We start from the raw sequence: 12,134 nt of genomic DNA, 5'->3' as shown, positions 1-12,134 counted from the left end.
CTTAACTCAGCGGGAAAAGTATATCTACATGGTCCTATTGATGAAACACTAATTATTGATTTATCCAAAAATTCTGATATAAATAATTAGGAGACTGGGGTGGTGACGAGAAGTTACGTGTAAAAGGATTCATTCTTCAGCTTTCATAGTAGAAAGATAATACATAATGCCTACAAAAGATAAACCAAGAAGTAACAATATTTGCTTATTATGGAATATAGAGTTATAGAGTATTTATTATTTAATATAGAGTTAAAAACCAGAGGTTAAAAGTGATTAGCTCTAAGAAGTGCAGAGGGATAGAGAAGAGCAGAGAGGGCAGGAAAAGGACAGAAGGCAGCTCTTTTCCATTCTAAAATTAAACTTTGCAGTATTATTTGACATTAAAAATATTTTTATAGGGGCCAGCCAGATGATGTAGTGGTTAAGTTCGCATGCTCCACTTCAGCAGCCCAGGGTTTGCAGGTTCCGATCCAGGCATGGAGGCGGCACCGCTCATCAAGCCATGCTATGGTGGCATCCCACATAAAATAGAGGAAGATTGGCACAGATGTTAGCTCAGCAACAATATTCATCAAGCAAAAGGAGGATGACTGACAACAGATGTTAGCTCAGGGCCAGTCTTCCTCACACACACACAAACACAAAATATATATATATATATTTACATGTTACTTTGATAAAAAATTGAAAACAAAACAAAGCAGGCTGATGAACTAGCCCAGATAGGCTAGTTTATACAGCAGTAACAAACAATCTCCCAATCTCAGGGGCTTAAAACAATAAAGGTTTATTTATTACTTGTGTGTCATCCCGCCCAAGGTCCACTGGGGCCTCTTCTCCATGTCATCCTCACTCCAGCATACAGGATATTGGGGCAGCCACTATTTTGAACATTGTGGGTCATCATAGAGAAAAAGTGAGAGCACGCTCTGGCCTATGAAATTTCCACCCAATCACATCAAATTGCCCAAAGCAAGTCACACAAACCCACCTATCTTCAAGTACAATGGGAAATGCAATCTTGCCACGTGCCTGGAAAGAGCAAGACCAGGCATATTTGTCAACAACTTTCATGACTACACCACTAATAGGAGATTATTCAGTAGGAATAGAGCTCATATGCATGAAGAAGAAAGTGTTACTGAATGACCACCTTATACATTAAGCCCTTTGCAGAGTAGGCATTTTATAAATACCACTTGCTTTACTTTACGTGTAAAGTAGATATGTGTACAATGTAAAGCTGTATATGTGTATGGCAATGAGAGAGAAGGACAAAGAGGAGAATGGTTTAGCCGACTGTGTAGTAACAATAGGAGAAAATGGTCTATAGCCACTGAATAATTTTAATCATGTAGAATATGTGATGATATAAATAAAATGTTTATAACAAACATGAAGGGGACCAGAAAAACAAAATGCCAGGTGCATGGTAATTACATCCATATAAAAACATATATATAGGGGCCGGCCCGGTGGCCCAGTGGTTAGGTTTGCATGTTCTGCTTCGGCGGCCCAGGGTTCGCTGGTTTGGATCCCGGGTGCAGACATGGCACCGCTTGTCAAGCCATGCTGTGGCAGCATCCCACATATAAAGTGGAGGAAGATGGGCACAGATGTTAGCTCAGGGCCAGTCTTCCTCAGCAAAAAGAGGAGGATTGGTAGCAGATGTTGGCTCAGGGCTAGTCCTCCCCTCCCCCCCAAAAAATATGTATATAAAATCAGAAATTAGTATAATACATCAGGTTTTATGTTCATCACATTTTTTTCCATTTAAAGTTGTTTAAATATATGACTCCTTTTAGAAAGTTTATTTTTATCCGCTGAACAAATATTTTTAAAAGCCTGAGTAAAAGAGACATAGATGATGTACCTTTTAGTCAATTTCATACTCTGTAGAGTTCTGAGCCTCCCTTTCAGTTAAGATATATTCTAAGTGTGCTTTGGGCTTTTTACAGACACAAAGGTAGTGGCAAGAATTCTCTAAACATTGGGTCTCTGCTGTCTAGTAGCTGTGAGGCCTTGAACAATTCACTTAACCTGTTTTCTAAAATGATAGACTTGAGCTAAAGAATCTCTCAGGCCTCCTTCCTGCTTGTTAGGGGCTGAATTGTGTACTCCAGACTTCAGACTGTGACTGTGTTTGGAGACAGGCCTTTAAAGAGGTATCTAAGGGAAAATGAGGTCATCTGGGTGGGCCCCAATCCAATATAACTGGTGTCCATATAAGAAGAGGTGATCAGGACATAGGCAGGGACAGAGAGAAGACCACGTGAAGACACAGGGCGAACACAGCCATCTGCACGCCAAGGAGAGAGGGCTCAGAAAAAGCCAACCCTGCCGATACCTTGATCTCAGACTTCTAGCCTCCAGAATTATGAGAAAATAACTTTCTGTTGTTTAAGTCACCCAGTCTGTGGTGCTTTGTTATGGCAGCCCTAGCAGACTAACACACTGCTCTAACATTCTGATTCTGCATGATCTCCTCTTATAGTCCATCCTTTTCCCAGGACATACAAAAGTCTGCCACAAGAGGGCCACGCTGCCCTAAGAGTGAGCGGCTGCCTCCTGGCCCCCAGGTGACTGCGGGTAGCAGAGGGGGCAGACAGATGCGCAGATGCCCAGATTGAAGCCCTTCCCTAAACGGGACCGACTCAAAAGGCAAGTTAGCCTGGAAAGGCTCATTTCGAGTAAGGTGGCCAGCACCCCTAGAGTGAAAGGGCAGATCCCTGACTCCCTGATGCCTGCTCCCTTACACTGGCCTCTCCAGCAGGCCCCAGTCTCTAAAGACACGCTGTAAAGTAGGCTTCGCTGCCCTGTAAGTGGTGAGTCAGCATGAAGGGGGACAACAGGTGGAGAAACACTCAGAAGCAAGGCGCTCTCTCCAGCTGCACAGACAGAGTTGACTCTAAAGACTTTCTGGAAAGTGAAGCCATAGATTCAAACACCACCAAAGGCAGGAGGGCACTAAGCATGCAAACTGCTTTTCTCAGGATCTAGGACAGAAACTGAAGCAAGTCTCAACAGGCCTACATTTGTTTGACAACAGAGGTGTCCGTCTTTGACTGACAGGCACCAACAGAAGGCGTGACAACTAAACGCAATGCGTGATCCTCTATTGGATTCTAGACCAGAAAAGACCAAAAAAAAAGCTATAAAGGGACCTTACTGTGATAAAAGATGAAATCTGAATATGGAATATGGATTAAATAATAATATCGTAAGTGTTAAAATGCCTGCTTTTGATAATTGTACTATGGCATGTAAGAAAAAGACCTTATTCTTAGGAAATACACACTGGTTTAAGGAATAATGAGGCACAATGTCCAATGTACTCTCAATGGTTCAGAAAATAAATATTTGCATATAACACACACATGTATATAATATGTGTATGTAGAATAATAAAGCAAATGGAACAAAATATAAATAATTGGTGGATTTGGGTAAAGGATAGATGGGAGTACCCTGTACTCTTCCTGCAACTTTTCTGTAAGTTTGAAATTATAACGAAAGAAAAAGTTACCCCTCAAAATCTCAAACACTGGTGGGAAAATATGCTGAGAATAGATGTTTCTTAATGATAGCAGGAAAATGCAAAAATGCTCCTTTGAGTCACCAGATGGTATTTAGTCTCAGCAACTGATATTGAACCTGAAGTGAGTTCACTCACCTGTTGTGCAGCAAACCAACTCTGCCACTAGGTGTAGTGGAAGAAAGTAGGAGTTTTATTATTGCACAGAGCTGAGCAAGGAGAAAGGGCAGCTAACGCTGAAATCCCAAACTCCCCAAAAAGCTAAAAGGAGGGGTTTTTATTTGGGGTTTTAGATAGGGGAGGGGGAGCATATTGCCCACTGGAGCTTTCCTACCATCCTGTGTTTGGCCTTCAGACTACTTGCAGAGAGGAGGGAGCCAGTGACCTTGCTGGTCAGCAGCTTTCCCGACAGCCTGTAGCTCCTTGGCGAGGAGGAGGAGGAAAAGGAGGAGATAACAAATCCAGGTGGCTGTCCTTGGCCATTTGTCTCCAAGGAGGATAGTGGATTCTGGAGCCAGGAAGCCAGGGAATAAGCAGGGAATGAGTGCTTTGGTTTTAACCCCATATATGCTAGGTTTAATCTAGGGAAACTGATATCAGGGCTGGTATCACAACCAGGATTTCATTGATGACTATGGTAAGAGTTCAACACCACTAATGATGAACGGATTTTGAGATGCATCTGGACTTGCCCTGCCTGAGTATCAAACAGTGGGGCACAGCCTTGGAATGTCATGGAGATATTGTCACACCTACTCATTCATCATCACTCTAGTCATGCATGAAAAGTGGGCATACCAGTGACCTCAGTGATGAAGAAATGAGTCATTGTCCCAGCAGGCATCATCCTCAGGGCCAATTTTGGAGGAGTCTATTTCACAGTTATAATTTCTTGTGGATTTAAATCTAGTCATGCTATTCATATTTCTACTCCATACTTCTCTTTAAGATATCATTAAACAGACCTACCATCACTCTCGAGTTGGGTACGTCTGAACCACAGCCCCTTTTCTTCTGGGCATAGGTTGTCAAGTGATTTGATGCACCATCATGCCACAGCTGGCCAATTGGCATGCCCACTTTGCCCTAAAAGGAGGATGTTCCAGAACCTGCTTGTACCACTTAAGAAATGGACCCCGAGGAGTTAGACACACATATCCATAAAAGCATTTCTAATAGAAATATACATTCATAGATTTAAACATAAATCTAGAATATCCATTGTTTTTATAGGTCGATGTCTACTTTCCTGTCGATAGAAGAGGAACTGATTAAACATCAAAAGAGAAGTTCTATCTTCTAAAGTTTACCAACTTCTCAGCTTTGACCTGAAATTGGGAGGGATAATATCCCAAGCTACTTTATCAGCTATTTTCAGATTTTGCACACAGTTTAAACGTATAGTGAGAGATACTAAACTGTACATTTTAAGCCCTAACCTTCAACTCTCAGACCTAAACTCCACGTAAAGTTATCTAATGAGATTTCTAATGACAGCTAGTTTGCAGAAGATTGCCATTGTTTGGCAGATACTTGGGGCTGGCCAAAATTCAAAGAACTACCTATTTCAGGCATCTGACTTGTTAGTTCATTTGGAAACGGGCTATAAGTGATGTGAATATTATCCTGCTATTCCACGCTCTACTACCTGCGCATGGCTGACACCTACTGACTCCCATCCCTTCATTTATTTAAAATTTTTGTCAACTGGCTTTTCTTCTCACTCAGAAAGTACCATCCTTTTCTTCATTTGCCTGTGTCGCATGGTTTGGACGCCAACTTCTCCCTTACTCCTTTGTACCTCCCACTCATCAGCTCATGCAAATTAATGTGTGAAACGGATGTCTAGAGAGGTCTTCAGTTCACACACCTAAGCCCCCCATAGACTGAGCCAAGATACCCTTATGGCTAAGGCTCCACCTCTCCACTATCCTGGTAAACCTGCCCACATGATTATTCTAACTAGACTGCAGCTCTCTGAACACAGGGCCGAGGCTGCTATCAGCGCTGTTTATTCCCCAATGACCATCCTCCACCAGAAGAACATCCCAGACATCCATCTTTCATCCTTCCCTAGGCCACTCAAAACTCTAAAAGGTTGGCCCTCCCAGAGCGCATCACCTGCCTCCCGTGTCCTCCGGCTTCCTGTAGGGTTTGGCAGATGGGAGTCACTGGCAGGAGATCAGAGACCCCCTTCCTGCCTTCCTCTTCCTCTAAGCATAGTCACCCCTCCGTGGCTCCCTTCTCTTGTTCCTGTCAGAGTCGGGGTAGTAAGAGCTTCCTGCTGTTGTTAGATCCCGGTGCTTCACCATGCTTTGCTGATTCCCTTACCCTTGCTCACAACTCTGGAAATTGTCCCTTCATTAAATTCTCTTTAGTTAAATCCTTTGTTTATGCCATTTATTTCCTATGAGATACAAAAGAACCCTGACAGATACAATATCTCATTTATCGACTAGTAACGCTTCTGACACAAATTTGGTACCTGATAAAATGAATTAGAGAATGAATGAATCTTAGGTAGAAACTTGAAATGAAAGACAAAGTTTTTGAACTTTGAGAGGTTCATCTTGAAACTTTTAAATGTGGAAGTTGGATATTGCCTGAAGCTCTTATCAACAGCTCTACCAAAGGCCTGGCCTGGCCTCTCACCCATCATTTGCTGACTGGGCTGTTTCAAAGGGCATGGTCAAATTTAGTAACCGCCTAAGTTGAAATTTACTTTGCTCCCCACTGTGATGGCTCGGTTTATGTCCTCATCATTAGAGGAAATATACAGGGGCAGAACAAAATATGTTTATTAACAAAGAAAACAGTGTACCAGTGAGTAGAACGACTGTTCTATGTAGAATGTTACAAGACACACTAAAAGGACAAATTAATTCCTTGGAAAAGAGCTTTCTATTTTAAGAAGACAAAAAAAAGAGAGAGATGTCCTCAAGTGATAGATAATGAAGATGTTTCCCTGGCACCCTCAAAGGCTGTGGCTTTTCAGATGCAAACCTAAAACAAAACCCATTACAAAGGGTGGCCTTCTAGTCAGATTCTGGCTGCCTGTTTTGTTCTGTGGTCAGCCTTTGCAGAACCCAGCAGTTTAAGCTCAAACCGCAAAGCTGTGAGTGGTCCCTGTCTCTAAAATGCTGTGGACTGTCCTCAATGACCCTATGACTTAGAATCTGCAAGGACAACAATTAAACAGGATACTTGGGACCCAATTCTCCCAGGGTACATTATTTTTTCAAGGTAACCTGAGTTTTTGGGTAACACACATTGGATCTGAAAGTGCCACTTTGCCAGAATTTGCCACATGATGTCCTAGTGACCTCTGAGATCAATTCCAGGGCATCGCAGAGCCAACGAAGCAGCGTTCCCAAGCCTGCATCTGGGGCACTATTTGGTTGAGTCACTTGCAGCATTGTTCTGGAGCTGCCTGTTAGGAGTTCATAAGACTGAACAGTTAAATTTTCGGGAATTTTGGGTGCTGGTTGCTATCTCATTGATAGCTTGAAATCAGCCACACTGGGAGTATTTACACCACAGGAATTGACAAATGGTATGAAGACACTTCAGGACATTTTCCCCCTTGAAAATCTGTTGTTCAACATTTACTGGCATCGCATTGCCTATGAAATAATAATTTAGATCCATCTCTCCAGTGATTGAAATTAATGGAGAGAAACTTTTTTTTTTTTTAAAGATTTTATTTATTTTTTTTCCTTTTTCTTCCCAAAGCCCCCCAGTACATAGTTGTATATTCTTCGTTGTGGGTCCACCTAGTTGTGGCATGTGGGACGCTGCCTCAGCGTGGTTTGATGAGCAGTGCCATGTCCGCGCCCAGGATTCGAACCAACAAAACACTGGGCCGCCTGCAGCGGAGCGCGCGAACTTAACCACTCATCCACGGGGCCAGCCCCGGGGCCAGCCCCCAATGGAGAGAAACTTTTGATGTCTTTTCTCCAGTGTCTGCAAGCTCAAAGAAGAGAATCCGTCTTCCTGAGTATATTATTTAAAATTGTACCCTAGGGGCCGGCCCAGTGGCTGAGTGGTTAGGTTCACGCGCCCCGCTTTGGAGGCCCAGGGTTTCATGGGTCGAATCCTGGCCGCAGACCTAGTATTTCTCGTCAGGCCATGCTGAGTCGGTGTCCCACATAGCAGAACCAGAAGGACTACAACTAGAATATACAACTACGCACCAAGGGGCTTTGGGGAGAAAAAGAAGAAAAAAATATAAATAAATAAAATTGTACACTAAATTTAAGGGCTCAGTTAAAAAAAATTTAGACTAGAATTAGGGTACACAGCCTGAGAAAATGGTTTGTTTTGGCTTCAACTTGGCTCAAGAAGTTTCTGAAAATTCATTTATGATAAATTGCCTTATAAAGTTAAAATGCCTTCCAAAATTTTATGGGGCCATTTCAAAAACTGGGGAAGTCAGCCAGTAGATTAAAGTGTTATCTCTATAAAGAGAGAAAGAGATTTATTTCAAAAATGGTTCAGGCCCCACTGGAGGAATTGGTCTCTATATCAGAGGAAGAGATAGCAATTCCTGGCTAATCTCGAGATTTTTTTTCCCCTGAAATAATGGCTGACCATTAATTCTGCTGTTTTTGGCCAAGTTTTCTACCAAAACAAGAATTTTGCAACTGCAATGACCTAACTTGGGAAACAATTTTATAACATTTTATAGGAACCACAAAACATTTGTTTTACTCTTTCTGAGGACCAGCAGTGGGACTAGGAGGAGAGCATAATATTTTGCCTTATAACAAAGAAAAAATTTGATAAGGTCAGTGGCTGGAAGAGTATTTCAGTTCAAATAAGGGTCATCCAGAGCTGTGAAATGTTTTTCAAACCAGTAATGAACACACCTCACACATCACAACCAGCTCCAATCCTCGATCCGTTCAGCTGGTTATTAGGGCATAAATGGTGACCTTTATCATACAATAAATTGTAATCTGAGCAGCTAGTTTTGACCAAAATAGCAAGAACGGTGGTTAGCTGCAAAAACAGACTTACATTTTAGAAGAGCCAGGAGAAAACTTCTTGACGTGATTGGAAAAAAATAAAAGCTTCCTGCAGTGCCTCCGATTTCCACTGGATGAATGCAGATAATCCAAGTTAGTCAACACGACTATTGCTGATAGATTGCAAAAAAATCTGTCAGCTCAACTCTCAGCAAAATACTCTGCCAAAGCCTATTAAATATGAACCAGTGAAGTTATTTCAAACGACCAAACAACAAACCATCCCTATGGATTAAACCCATGGACACTTGAGTCAAATAGTCGAGGTTCAAACCCTTCATGACCCATTAGCTGTATGACCTCAGAAAAGAGATTTAATCTCACTAAACCTCACATGCCTCATCTGTAAACTGGAGGTGATACCAGTTCCCAAAAGATGCTGTGAGGGTCAGATGATGTGCTTAGAATGGTGTGTGGCAAATATTAAGTGCTTAATAAATATTAGGCATTATTTTTTGCGTGTAGCCTGACTTACTTTAAACATTTGTCTCAGTTTGGAGCTGCCAGATGCAGACTTTGAGGCAAGAACTCAAGTATAGGTAGCGTATTTGGGAGATGATCTGGGACATCAGTAGAGGAATGGGGAGGTGAGGCAGGAAAGGGAAGGCAGCTGATCATGGGGGTGTCACCACAATTACCACTGTGGGCGGCTGGAACTCACTGCATCTGGGGACCTTAGGAGAAAGAGCAGGACATCCCATAAAGAGGTCCCGCTGAAGGTGGGAGGAAGCTGAGTACTTATCCACAAGCTCCCTGTCCATCTTTGGTTTAGGGCTGCTCCCAAGGGCGTTAACACTCTAGGACACGGGACAGAAAATGGCAGGTGGTTCAGAGAAAGCAGCCTTCAGTGTCAGAGGCATGTGCTAAGGGGACACAGGCGGGAAGCTGGCAGCAGCTGCTGGAGCCCTGCACCATTCTTTTCAGATCATCAAATGAGCTGAAATTCCTCTATATGTTTGTTTTAATGGGTCAAGTCTCAAGTAACAATAATGCAACAAAACAAAGCAAAAACCTGTGTTCATTCTATGCTGGTTTTAATGGAAGTACTGAGACAAGAAATAAATTATGCAACTTTAAAAAATTTGTATGTAAGTTCCCATCAAATCAACACAGCATTTGGAATAATACATGGAGTTTAAACTCGAATTCTGCTTTGAATCATTTATCTCTTCTTTAATACCATCAGCTGAAGCTGGGGATGTAACTAATATTTTTCACAGTGCTGTGGAATAGCCCAGCCTTCATGAAAAAGAAAAACATTTTTCTTTTTCCAAAAATCACCAAGCTTTTAGCAGCTGCAATAACAGGCTTCCCCAGTAACTGAAACCATTCACGTTTTTAGGAAAAATGACATTAAGACTTTCCCATGCATCCAGACAGAGGTTCAAATGCTAAAACGATAATTAACAGCGATCAACTCCATGCCTAAATTGAGAAACATATCTGTTACATCATCTGATCATTTGTGTCTTTTTCATTGTGTCTTGAAAAGAGGAAAGTCCATATGTGTGGCCAACATTTCTAAAATGAATAACTGCCTCAGAGGAAAAGATTCGTGGATTTGCCTACATAAAATACAAACTTTTTTCTGCTCCAAAAGAACCCCTCTAAACAATGTTAAAGGCTAATCAAAAATGGGGGTGGGGAGTTTGCATGTTAGATCAGAGACAAAGTACTACATAAAGATTACAAATCAATAAGAAAAAGACAACCAACCAGTAGAAAAGTGGACAAAGGACAAAAGCAGTTGAGAATTTTATCCCTTACAGAGTCCGACCATTTGTGGTCTTTTCAAATGAAAAGAAAAGAGCTATACGTAAGTGGCCCACATTTCTAGAGCAAACAATTACTTTAGAGTTTGATATGAAATGTTAAAGTTTAAGAAGGTACATGGTCAAAAAACATGAAAAGGTGTTCAACCTCAGTATTCATCAAAATACTGCAAATATAAAACGAGAAAGTGGTACCTCCCAACAAACTGTTGAAGACGAAAAATATCATAAATATCTACCTAATGTGGAGATGGGTCTAGGGACCTAGCCATCCATACACTAGTCCTGGGAACATACACTGATGTAACATTTCTAGAAAGCAAACTGACAATGTGTTTCACATTTCTTTAAATAGTTCATGAACTTTGACGTAGCAATTGTACTTACAGGAATTTAGCCTAAGGAAATAGTTGGACAAATGTGTGGTCCTTCCTTATTCTCAATGGATGCTGTATCAGTCGAAGTTTTCCAGAGAAACAGAACCAATATTATGTATAAAGAGAGAGAGAAGGAAAGAGAGATTTTTTTTTAATTTAATTTTTTTTTTTTTTGAGGAAGATCAGCTCTGAGCTGATATCTGCTGCCAATCCTCCTCTTTTTGCTGAGGAAGACTGGCCCTGAGCTAACACCCGTGCCCATCTTCCTCTACTTTATATGTGGGACGCCTGCCACAGCATGGTGTGCCAAGCAGTGCATAGGTCAGCACTGGGATCCGAACCGGTGAACCCTGTGCCGCCAAAGCAGAGCGTGCAAACTTAACCACTGCACCACCGGGCCAGCCCCGAGGGAGTTCAAGGAATTGTAGGGGCTGGCAAGTCTGAAATCTGTAGGGCAGGCTAGCAGGTTGGCAATTCAGGCAAGAGTTGATGTTGCAGTCTAGTTTGACATCCAGAGGGCAGATAGCAAGCTGGCAATTTAGGCAGGATTTCTAATGTTACAGTCTTGAGGTAAATTTCTTCTTCTCCAGGAAATCTCAGTTTTTGCTGTTAAGGCCTTCAGTTGATTGGATGAGGTCCATCAACATTATGGAGGGTAATCTACTTTACTTAAAGTCAACCGATTATAAATGTTAACCTCATCTACAAAATACCTTCACTTCACTATCTCAACCAGTGTTTGACCAAGCAACTGGACGCCATAACCTGGCCAAGTTGACATATAAAATTAACCACAACAGGGCTGGCCCAGTGGTGCAGCGGTTAAGTGCGCACGTTCTGCGTCAGCGGCCCAGGATTCACCGATTCGGATCCCGGGTGTGGACATGGCACCACTTGGCAAGCCATGCTGTGGTAGGTGTCCCACATATAAAGTAGAGGAAGATGGGCACAGATGTTAGCTCAGGGCCAGTCTTCCTCAGCAAAAAGAGGAGGATTGGCAGCAGATGTTAGCTCAGGGCTGATCTTCTTCAAAAGAAAAAAAAATTAACCACCACAAATGGTCATGCCTGATACTTCAAAGAGAAAACAGGAGTCATCAAAAAGACACTCTCTCGGGCTGGCCCCATGGCCGAGTGGTTGGGTTCACGCACTCCACTTTGGCAGCCCAGGGTTTTGCTGGTTCAGATCCTGGGAGCAGACATGGCACGGCTCATCAGGTCATGCTGAGGCGGTGTCCCACATGCCACAACTAGAAGGACTGACAACTAAAATATGCATTTATGTACTGGGGGGATTTAGGGAGAAAAAGCAGGAAAAAAAAAGAAGATTGGCAATAGTTGTTAGCTCAGGTGCCAATCTTTAAAAAAAAAAAAAAGACACTCTCCATTTCCGCCTCATGAGTTCTCAGTCCAACATCCTG

This window comes from Equus przewalskii, chromosome 21 (genome assembly GCF_037783145.1).
Source record: "Equus przewalskii isolate Varuska chromosome 21, EquPr2, whole genome shotgun sequence".
NCBI classification, from domain to species: Eukaryota; Metazoa; Chordata; class Mammalia; order Perissodactyla; family Equidae; genus Equus; species Equus przewalskii.
Note: the sequence above shows the minus strand (reverse complement) of the source record.